Source organism: Equus quagga, unplaced genomic scaffold, assembly GCF_021613505.1.
Source record: "Equus quagga isolate Etosha38 unplaced genomic scaffold, UCLA_HA_Equagga_1.0 73442_RagTag, whole genome shotgun sequence".
Taxonomy (NCBI): Eukaryota; Metazoa; Chordata; class Mammalia; order Perissodactyla; family Equidae; genus Equus; species Equus quagga.
The window spans coordinates 9,007,218-9,017,124 of record NW_025802777.1 but is presented as its reverse complement, the minus strand read 5'-3'; positions in this window follow the sequence as shown (position 1 = coordinate 9,017,124).

Genomic DNA, 9,907 nt, shown 5'->3' with positions numbered 1-9,907 from the left:
TTCTGTGGTTCTGTAACCCCTTGGTCCCCGAAGTTACCTGTGGCTTCTTGTGTCCTGGAGTCAAAAGGCCTTCTCTGTTACAATCCTGATTGTGGCCCCTTAGTAGCTGAGTGACCTTGAGCTCATGACTTGACTGTTATAAAACTCAGAGGAGGCAAGTGTAGGAAACCAGTTTGAAAACTGCTAGAGTAGTAGTTGTTGCTGGGGAGAGGGCTGCTGAACCCAAACCAGTGCCAACACCACTTCCTCTTCTTCCATTTCCTGAATTGCCACATGGAGTGGAACTTCCACTTCCCTTTCATCCTCTTCCTCAGAAGCTCTTTAAAAGATGTGAGAGCAATTTGAAAATTAGAAAGTTCTAGTAAGACATTCCCTTTAATTTCTGAAGTAAGAGGCTTCTGATGTATCTGGCATCTAGTCTCCATCCTTGGGTATCCTTTTTACCCTTATTGCAAAATGGTATCCAAAAGCTTTGAGTATATTTCTTAGGATCGTTTGGTGAGGACCAGTGTATGGAGAACACCGTTCAGGAAGACTGCAAGAGAATTGATTTGTGGGCAGCTGAGTTGGTTGTTGGCAACTGTAAACACACTTTCTCTTAGAAACAGGTTTAGACTCGAAGGCTAGCCCACAGAAAGGCCTCTGTGGTGCAGTTGAATGGAGAATGGATGAAAACAATGCTTGCTGAACCCAGATATGGTATCTGACTAACTTTAATACTTGACTGTAACGAAAGGCAGGCTTAACTCAGGAGAGGAGACGCTTGTGGACTTTCTGGAGGGAGGGGACTTGGAGCATGTCCAGGACTGGCAGTGGGGATTGCTTGGGTTACTGAGTGCCCAGAGTGTGTCAGGCCCTTGCTGAGCACTTCCCTCCGTGTTACCCTAGGTAGTACGTGGCATTTCACCAGCACACTCCCTCAGGCTGTAAGCACAGGGCTTTAAGTGTGATAAAGCAGAAGAGGAAGAGTCTTCCAGGAAAACTGGACAGAAGTCAAGGAAAGAGGAAGGAGCTCAGAGAGGATGCATATGTGTTTAAAGAAAAAATGCCCTTCATAGAATTAAGTACAGTGGGAATGTTGGCAGTCAAAGGGTGAGGTCATGACTTGTCCATGGTAGTTTGGAAGGACATTTTGATGAGTGCTGAATGAAAGAACAAATGGGTAAAAAGGGAAGAAAGAGGTGCTGGGTGCTATGTTGAGTGACAGCTGTCCATGCCCTGGCCCCCAGGCAGCCAAAGTTATTTGGGGGTTGGGGGAGTGGGTTAAGGGCTGGGGAGTGGCAAGGAAAAGGAAATTTAAGGTTAATCACACTTATATTTTAGGCTCCAATCCAGATCCTTGCTCAAGGTAAGTAATCAATACAGTCATATACCACATTTTGGTCAACAGTGGACTACATGTATGATGGTTGTCCCATAAGATTATAATGGACCTGAAGAATTCCTATCTCCTGGTGTTGTCCTAACCTTTGTAATGTCATAGCTGTCGTAACGTCATAGTGCCACACTTTACTCGTGTGTATGTGGTGATGTGGTGTGGTAAACAAACCTGTGCTGCCAGTTACATAAAAGTGTAGCATGTTCAATTATCAGTACAGTGTATAATCCTTGATAGTGATAAAAGACAGCTGTGTTACTGGTTTGTGTATTTACTGTACTGTATACTTTTTATCATTAGTTTAGAGTATACTCTTTCTACTTATAAAAAAAAATTTGCTGTAAAACCTTATGCTGTGTTTCACCAGCAGCAGCTTCAAACATCTCATCTCTTGATTGCATCATTCTCTCTTGTGCTTGATTTAATCTTGTGTCACTTTGTTCATCATGGCTCCTAAGCACACACTATCCACTGCTCATGTTGCTAATAAGAGGCCATATTGAGGGGCCAGCCTGGTGGTGCAGTGGTTAAGTTCACACGTTCCACTTTGGTGGCCCAGTTTGGATCTCGGGTGCAGACCCGCACACCGCTTATCAAGCCATGCTGTGGCGGGCATCCCACATATAAAATAGAGGAAGATTGGCACAGAGTGTAGCTCAGGGCCAATCTTCCTCAGCAAAAAGAGGAGGATTGGTGGCAGATGTTAGCTCAGGGCTAATCTTCCTCAAAAAAAACGAGGCCATGTTGAGCGATTGATCTGGAAACAAAATTAAAAGTGATCAAGGACTACGAAGGTGGAAAATCAGTGATGGTTATTACTCCCCAGGCAGGCATGTCCCATTCTGCCATAGCCACAGTCTTGAAGAACAAGAACAAAGTGATGAAGGCTGTTAAAGGATCTGCTTCATTGAAGGCAATGAGACTAACAGAAATTCAAGAAGGGCCTGGAGAAACTTCTAATGACCTGGATTGAAGACCAGGCACAGAAGCATGTCCTCAGCACTGTGACGATAATGGCCAAAGCAAAAAGTTGGTTTGCAATTGATGAAAGAAAAGGCTGGATCCGATTGTGATGTTGAATTTGCTGCTAGGTGTGGGTGGTTTAAATGATTAAAGAATGTTGTTCGTCACATAATGTGAAAGTGGTGAGTCTGCGAGTGCTGATGTGAAGGCAGCTGAGGAATTTTTGGAAACTGGATGAGCTGACTGTGGAGGAAAATTACTTGCCAGAGAAGATAGTCAATATGGATGAACCTCCCTATGCTGGAAACAGATGCTTGAAAGTACTTTTATCCATAAGGAGGCCAAGTCAACAAAAGGTTTCAAGGCTTTTAAGGACAGGATAACAGTCTGACTTGCGGGCAGTATTGCAGGCTACAAATTGAAACTTTGTGACCTGGCACAGTGGGAACCCCAGGATCTTCAAGCATATCAATAAGCATACACTGCCAGTGCACTACAGGAGCAATAAGAGGTCATGGATGACCCAACTCCTCTTCCAAGATGCCCTCCTGAATTGCTATGCCAGCAAAATGGAGAGGTGCTATTTGGAGAATAACATACCTTTCAAGATTTTGTTTATTGTTGATGTCCTGGACATCCTCCTTTTATTGGTGATCTTCATCCCAATATCAGAGTGGTGTTTCTGCCTCCAGACACCACCTCTTTGATCCAACCAATGGATCAAGGAGTTTTAGCAGCTTTTAAGGCCTACCCCCTGAGGAGGACATTTGCCCAGGCTATTTGCTGCAACTGAGGAAGACATTGAGACCATTCTGGAAGGATTACACTATGACTACACCAAGAACCTTGCTTAGGCTTGGGGTGATGTCACAAAGGAGTGTATGAATGGAATCTGGAAGAAGACACTCAGGAGGTTCGTCTGTGACATCAAAGGATTTGCCAAGGATGAGGAGGTTGCAGAAATCAACAAGGCTGTGTTGAGATGGCAAACGACTTTAACTCAGGTGTGGATGAGGATGACATGGAGGAGCTCCTAGAGGTGGTTCCTGAGGAACTGACTACTGAGGACTTGTTGGAACTGGAACAGGCACACATAGCTGAAGAAGAAGCAAGAGAAAAGGAAACTGTAGGAGAAGGAAAAGAGGGACACTCAAGAAAAATTTTCAGTGAAGGATTTAGCAGAAGCATTTGCAGACTTCAACAAGCTCTTTGAAAAGTGTGAAAACATGGAACATAACACTGAAAAGCTTTCATTAATAGAGAGGAATGTTCGTGGTGGATTATCTGCTTACAAGAAAATCTGTGATAAACAAAACCAAGCAAACCACCATGGACATGTTTCTGCAAAGAGTGGCACCTCCTCAAGAAGAGCCTCAGGCAGGTCCTTCAGGAGGTGTTCAAGAAGAAGGCACTGTTATCATAGGAGGTGACAGCTCCATGCATGTTACTGCCCCTGCAGACTTTCCAGTGGGTCAAGATGTGGAGGTGAAGACGGTGATATTGATCATCCTGACGCTGTGTAGGCCTAGGCTAATGTGTGTGTTTGTGTCTTAGTTTTTAACAGAAAACTTTAATAAAGAAAAATTTTTAAATAGAAAAAAGCTTATAGAATAAGGTTATAAAGAAAGGAAATTTTTGTACAGCTGTAAAATGTGTGTTTAAGCCAAGCATTATTGCAAGAGTCAAAAAGCTAAAAAAAATTAAAGTTTATCAAGTAACAAAGTTACAGTATGCCAAGGTTAATTTATTATTATTAATAAATTTAATGTAGCCCACGTGTACAGTGTTAACACAGTCCACAGGAGTGTCCAGTAACATCCTAGCCTTCATGTTCACTCACCACTCACTCACTCCCCCAGAGCAATGTCCAGTCCAGCAAGCTCCCTTCATGGTAAGTGCCCTACACAGGTGTACCATATTTTGATTTTACCTTTTCTATGTTTAGATATGTTTAGATGCACAAACACTTACCACTGTATTACACTCGCCTACAGTATGCAGCACAGTAACGTGCTGTACAGGTTTGTCGCCTGGGAGCAGTAGGCTCTACCATACACCCAGGTGTGTAGTAGGCTGTACCGTCTAGGTTTGTGTAAGCACACTCTGTGATGGTCACACAAAGATGAATTTGCCTAAAGATGCGTTTCTCAGAACGTGTCCCCATTGTTACGTGATGCATGACCATAATTAAATGTGGAACAAATGAGCGGTTCTTAAGTTGGATGGTTGCAATCCTGCTGTCTGCTATGTGGAGTAGAAATAAGTGGAATTAAACCTTGGAAAATTTGGCCAAGCTGGTGTGGAATTTTCAGAGTGAGCCCAAATGGTGGTTTCATGAGCGAGCAAGTGTGCAAGTCATGCCTCAAGAAGTTTGCCAGGTATTGGAGGAGTTTATGCTGTTTTTATTTCATTTCTCGAGAAACCCTGCGAGTCTTCATTAGCTGTAATTTCTCCCTCACCACCCCCCCATATCAAATCATTCACTGAGTCCTGCCACTTCAATTTCCTACATTCCTCTTTTATGTCAACAGCTTTATAAAGATATAATTGACAAACATTAAACTGCACATATTTAAAGTGTGCAATTGAATAAGGTTGATGTGTGTATATACCCATGAAATCACCACAATCAATCAATAAACAAATTGGTCGCCCCAGAAGTTTCCTCCTGCCTCTTCTGATCCTTCCCTCCGCTTGTACCCCCATCCCTAGAAACCACTGATCTGCTTTCTTTCACTATAGATTAGTTTACATTTTCTAGAATCTTATTTAGGTAGAATCAGACAGTATGTACTCTTTTTTACTCTAGTTTCTTTCACTCAGCAAAATTGTGATGAGATTCGTCAATAGTCTGTATCAATAGTTTATTTCTTTTTATTGCCGAATAGTATGCCATTGTATGGATATACCACAGTTTGCTTATCAGTTTACATATTGATGGATATTAGTGTTGTTTATAAATAAAACTGCTATAAACATTCATGTACAAGTTGTTGTATGGGCACATTCTTTAATTTTCTTGGGTAAATACCTAGGAGTGAAATGGCTTGATCATAATAGCGGGGATATGTTTGTCTTTAAGAAAATGCCAAACTGTTTTCCGAAGTGGTTGTATCATTTTTGCTTCCCACTGGCAGTGCATGAGAATGCCTGTTCTTCTGCGTCCTCAGCAGCACTTGGTATGGTCAGTGTTTTTAATTATAGCCATTCTAGTAGGTTTCTCTCTGTCGTTTTCATTTGCATTTCTCTAATGACTAATTGTATTGAGCATCTTTTCATGTGCTTCTTCACCATTGTATATCTTCGGTGAAATGCTCTTCAAATCTTATGCCCATTTTTTAAAAATGGCTTTTATTAAAAATTAAATTTTGTGAGTTCTTTGTATTCTAGAATCAAGTTCTTTATCAGACGTGTGATTTACAAATCCTAGCCTGTAGCTTGTCTTTTTATTATCTTAACAGTCTCTTTGAAAGAGCACTTTTTAATTTTGATGTCTAATTTATCAAATTTTTCTTTTATGGATTGTGTCTAAGGTGTCCCTGCTTAACCCAAGGTCACGAAGGTTTTCTCCTGTGTTTTCTTCTAGTTGTATAGGTTTATGTTTTATGTTTAGATCTGTGCTGCATTTTGAGTTCATTTTTGTATATGGTACAGATATGTATCAAACTTCATTTTTTTGCACCTAGATATTGAATTGTTCCAGCACCATTTGTTGAAAAGTCTGTCCGTTCTCCACTGAATTGCGTTTGCAGCTTTGTCAAAAATCAGTTGTGCATAAATGTATAGGTCTATTTCAGGACTCTCTGTTCTCTTGATCTATTTGTGTGTCTTTATATGAATACCACACTGTCTTGATTACTGTCGCTTTATAATAAGTCTTGAAATCAGATAGTGTTAGTCCTTCAACTTTATGCTTTATCAGCGTTGTTTTGACTGTTCTCATTCTTTGAATTTTCATATGAACTTTAGAATCAGTTTGTCAATTTCTAATAAAAAAGTCTGCTAGGATTTTGATTGCGATTCTTTTGGATCTGTAAGTCATTTTGGGAGAATTGACGTCTAAATAAATTTGAATCTTTCTGTCGATGGACAAGACATCCCTCTGCATTTGTGTAGGTTTTCTTTAAATTCTTTCAGCAACGTTTTGTGGTTTTTAGTGTACAGGTCTTGCACATCTTTTGTCAGACTTATCCCTAAGTATTTTTATATTTAATTTAAGGTCTGATTATTTGTTGCTAGTATATAGAAATATAGTTGAGTTTTTGTATATTGATCTTGTATCTTGTAACCTTGCTAAACTTACTAGTTCAAGTAGCTTTTTTTTTTGATAAATTTTTTCACATTTTTCCATATACACAATCATGACTTGTGTATAAAGACAGTCTTTACTTCTTCCTTCCCATGCTGGATGCCTTTTATTTATTCATATATTTATTTTGCCTTATTTGCACTGACAAGAACCTGCAGTAAAATGTTGAATAGAAGTGGTGAAAACAGATATTTTCGTTTGTTCCATATCTTAGGGGGAAAGCATCCAGATCACCAGCTAGGATGATGTTAGTTGCAGGTTTTTCAAAGATGCGCTTTATAAGGTTGAAGAGGGTCCTTTCTATCCCTAGTTTGCTGCGAGTAATAAAAAATGGGCATGAGAATTTAAGTGCTTTTTTGTGTGTGTCTAGTGAACTGATCACGTGATTTTTCTTTTTCTCATTTGCTAATATGGTGATTTACATTGATTGGTTTTCAGATGTTAAGCCAATCTTGCATTCTTGGGCTAAACCCTACTTGGTCATCCTGTATTGTCCTTTTTATATATTATAGTAGTCAATTTGCTAAAATTTTGTTTAGGATTTTTTCATTTATGTTCGTGAGGGACATTGGTCTGTTTTTTTCTTTTCTTGTAACGTCTTTGTCTGTCTTGGTATCAGGGTAATGCTGGCCTCAGAGAACAAGTTCAGAATTGTTTTCCTATTTTCTGGATCAGTTTGTATCAAAATTGGTATTTTTCCCTTAAACATTTGGTGGAATTTACCAGTGAAGCCATTTGGGTCTGTAGTTTTCTTTGCGGGAGAGTTTGTAACTACAAATTTAATTTCTTTAGTAAATATAGGGCTATTCAGGTTATCTGTTTATTCTTGAGTGAGTTTTGGTAGTTGGTATTTTTCAAGGACTTTTGGCTAAGTTGTCAAATTTATTGCAGAAATTGTTTATGATATTCCCTTACCATCCTTTTAATAGCTGTAAAATTTGTAGTCATTTCACCTCTCTCATTCTCGAATATTGGTAATTTGTGTCTTATCTCTTTTTATTGATCAGTCTCACTAGAGGTATATCGGTTTTATTGATCTTCTCAGTGAACTAGTATTTGGTTTCATTGATTTGCTCTATGGTTTTTCTGTTTCCTGATTTCAGAGGTTTCTGCTCTGATCTTTGTTATTAGCATTAATAGTATTGTCTTACTTTACATTTAATTTGCTCCTCTTTTTTCAGTTTCTTAAGGTGGAAGCTGAGATCATTGACTTGAGGCCTTTTTCTTTTGCTACGAAGGTGTTCAGTGCTATAAATGTCCTCTTGGGCTGGCCCCGTGGCCGAGTGGTTAAGTTCGCGCGCTCCGCTGCAGGCGGCCCAGTGTTTCGTTGGTTCGAATCCTGGGCGCGGACATGGCACTGCTCATCAGACCATGCTGAGGCAGCGTCCCGCATGCCACAACTAGAAGAACCCACAACGAAGAATACACAACTGTGTACCGGGGGGCGTTGGGGAGAAAAAGGAAAAAAAATAAAATCTTTAAAAAAAAAAAAAAAAATGTCCTCTTCAGTACTGCTTTCGTGGCATCCCCCCGTTTTTTAATGTTGTTTTCATTTTTGTTCATTTCAAAGTAGTTTATGTTTTCCCTTTTGATTTCTTCTTTGATCTGTAGGTTATTTGACCCATAGATATATGTTTAGTTTCCAAGTATTTTGGGATTTTTTCCAAGATTTTTCTGTGTGACTCGAATCCCTTTAGATTTGTTGAGACTTGCTTCATGGCCCAGAATGTGGTCGACCTTGGTAAATGTTCCGTGTGCTTGAGAACAGTGCGTATCCTGCTGTTGTCTGGTGGAGGGTTCTATAAATGTCAGATAAATTGGTTGATGGTGGTGTTCACTTTTTCTATATCTTTGCTGATTTTCTGTATGCTAGTTCCATCCATTACTGAGGGAGGAACGTTAAAAGTCTCCAACTATTGTTGTGGGTTTGTCTGTTTGTCTTTTCAGTTCTGTTAATTTTTACTTCCTCTGTGCTGAAGCTCTGTTATCTGCTACAGACACATTTAGGACTGTTGTGCCTTCTTGGTGAACCCAGCATTATGTATTGTCTTTTTTCCCCTGGTAATTTTCTTTGTTCTGAGATCTACTTTGTCTGATATTACTGTAGCCACTTGAGCTTTCTTTTGATTAATGTTTTTACATGATAAATGTTTTTCTGTCCTTTTACTTTTAATTATTGTTTACTTGGATGACTTTCCCACTAGGCTTGGCTAAGAGTGAATGGTTGCTTGGGAAATTTTCTTATGAGTTTTGAACCCTCTTTGTGTGGAATTACACAAAATTCCATCCTTTTTCTCATCACTTCCTTCCTTGCTGAATTTGTCCATTTTCAATTTGGTCTTTCCTGCTTTCTGTGAGACTCCCACCTTTCATGCTAACACCACCACTGTCAAGTATTTACTGTGGATCTGTTGTATGTTTGCCTCTGTTCAGGGTGCTGGGGATAGAGCAACAAAATCCGTCTTTCTAGAGCGGTTATGTCTTAGTGGAGTGAGACAGAAAGTAAACATATACATACTCTTTCAGGGGTGATAAAGTGCTGTGGGAAAAAAAATAAAGCATTGACTAAGTGAAATAGAGTAACGAGGCTGGGGGGGGGTGGGGGCAAGGACGATATTGCTTTAGAAGTGGTCAGAGAAGGCTTCTCTGACAAGGTGACATTTGGACAGAAACATGATGGGAGTGAGGGATGAGTTATGGGCACAGAACATTTCTGGCAGAAGGAACATTGAGTGCAAAGACCTAGGATGGGACTATCTTTGGGAGAAGAATGTACCAGAACAAAGTAAGTGATGTGATGTCAAAAGGTCATCTTAACCAGCCGGAACATCGCAGAGTCCTGAAACACTGCATTGAAACTGCCCTTTACCAACGCTGTGGTCCAAACCACACAATACAAGGGAGGCTCGCACGTTCAGAACTGAGAGGAGCGGCGGGCGGGAATAAAGAGGCTTCTTCCTTTGTGGTGTTGCCCAGCTGAGTGCTGATGCAGTTGTCGATCTTTAAGACCAGTGAGCTCTATGAGATGCCTGTTCGGAGTAGAGGAATGTTAAATTCTTTCTCTCATCCAAGATTCAAGTCATTTTCTTTTCGTTCCTTGTCAATTCTTGAATGTGCAAGATAGTCTTGGACAAGTCCCAGACCTTTCTTAATCTTTTTCCTCATTTGTAAAGTGTGGCTGATTGTACTTACTGTATCTCTTAGGTACATTGAGTCACTTGAAAACTCCTTTGGAAAATTAGAAGACTAATACATGT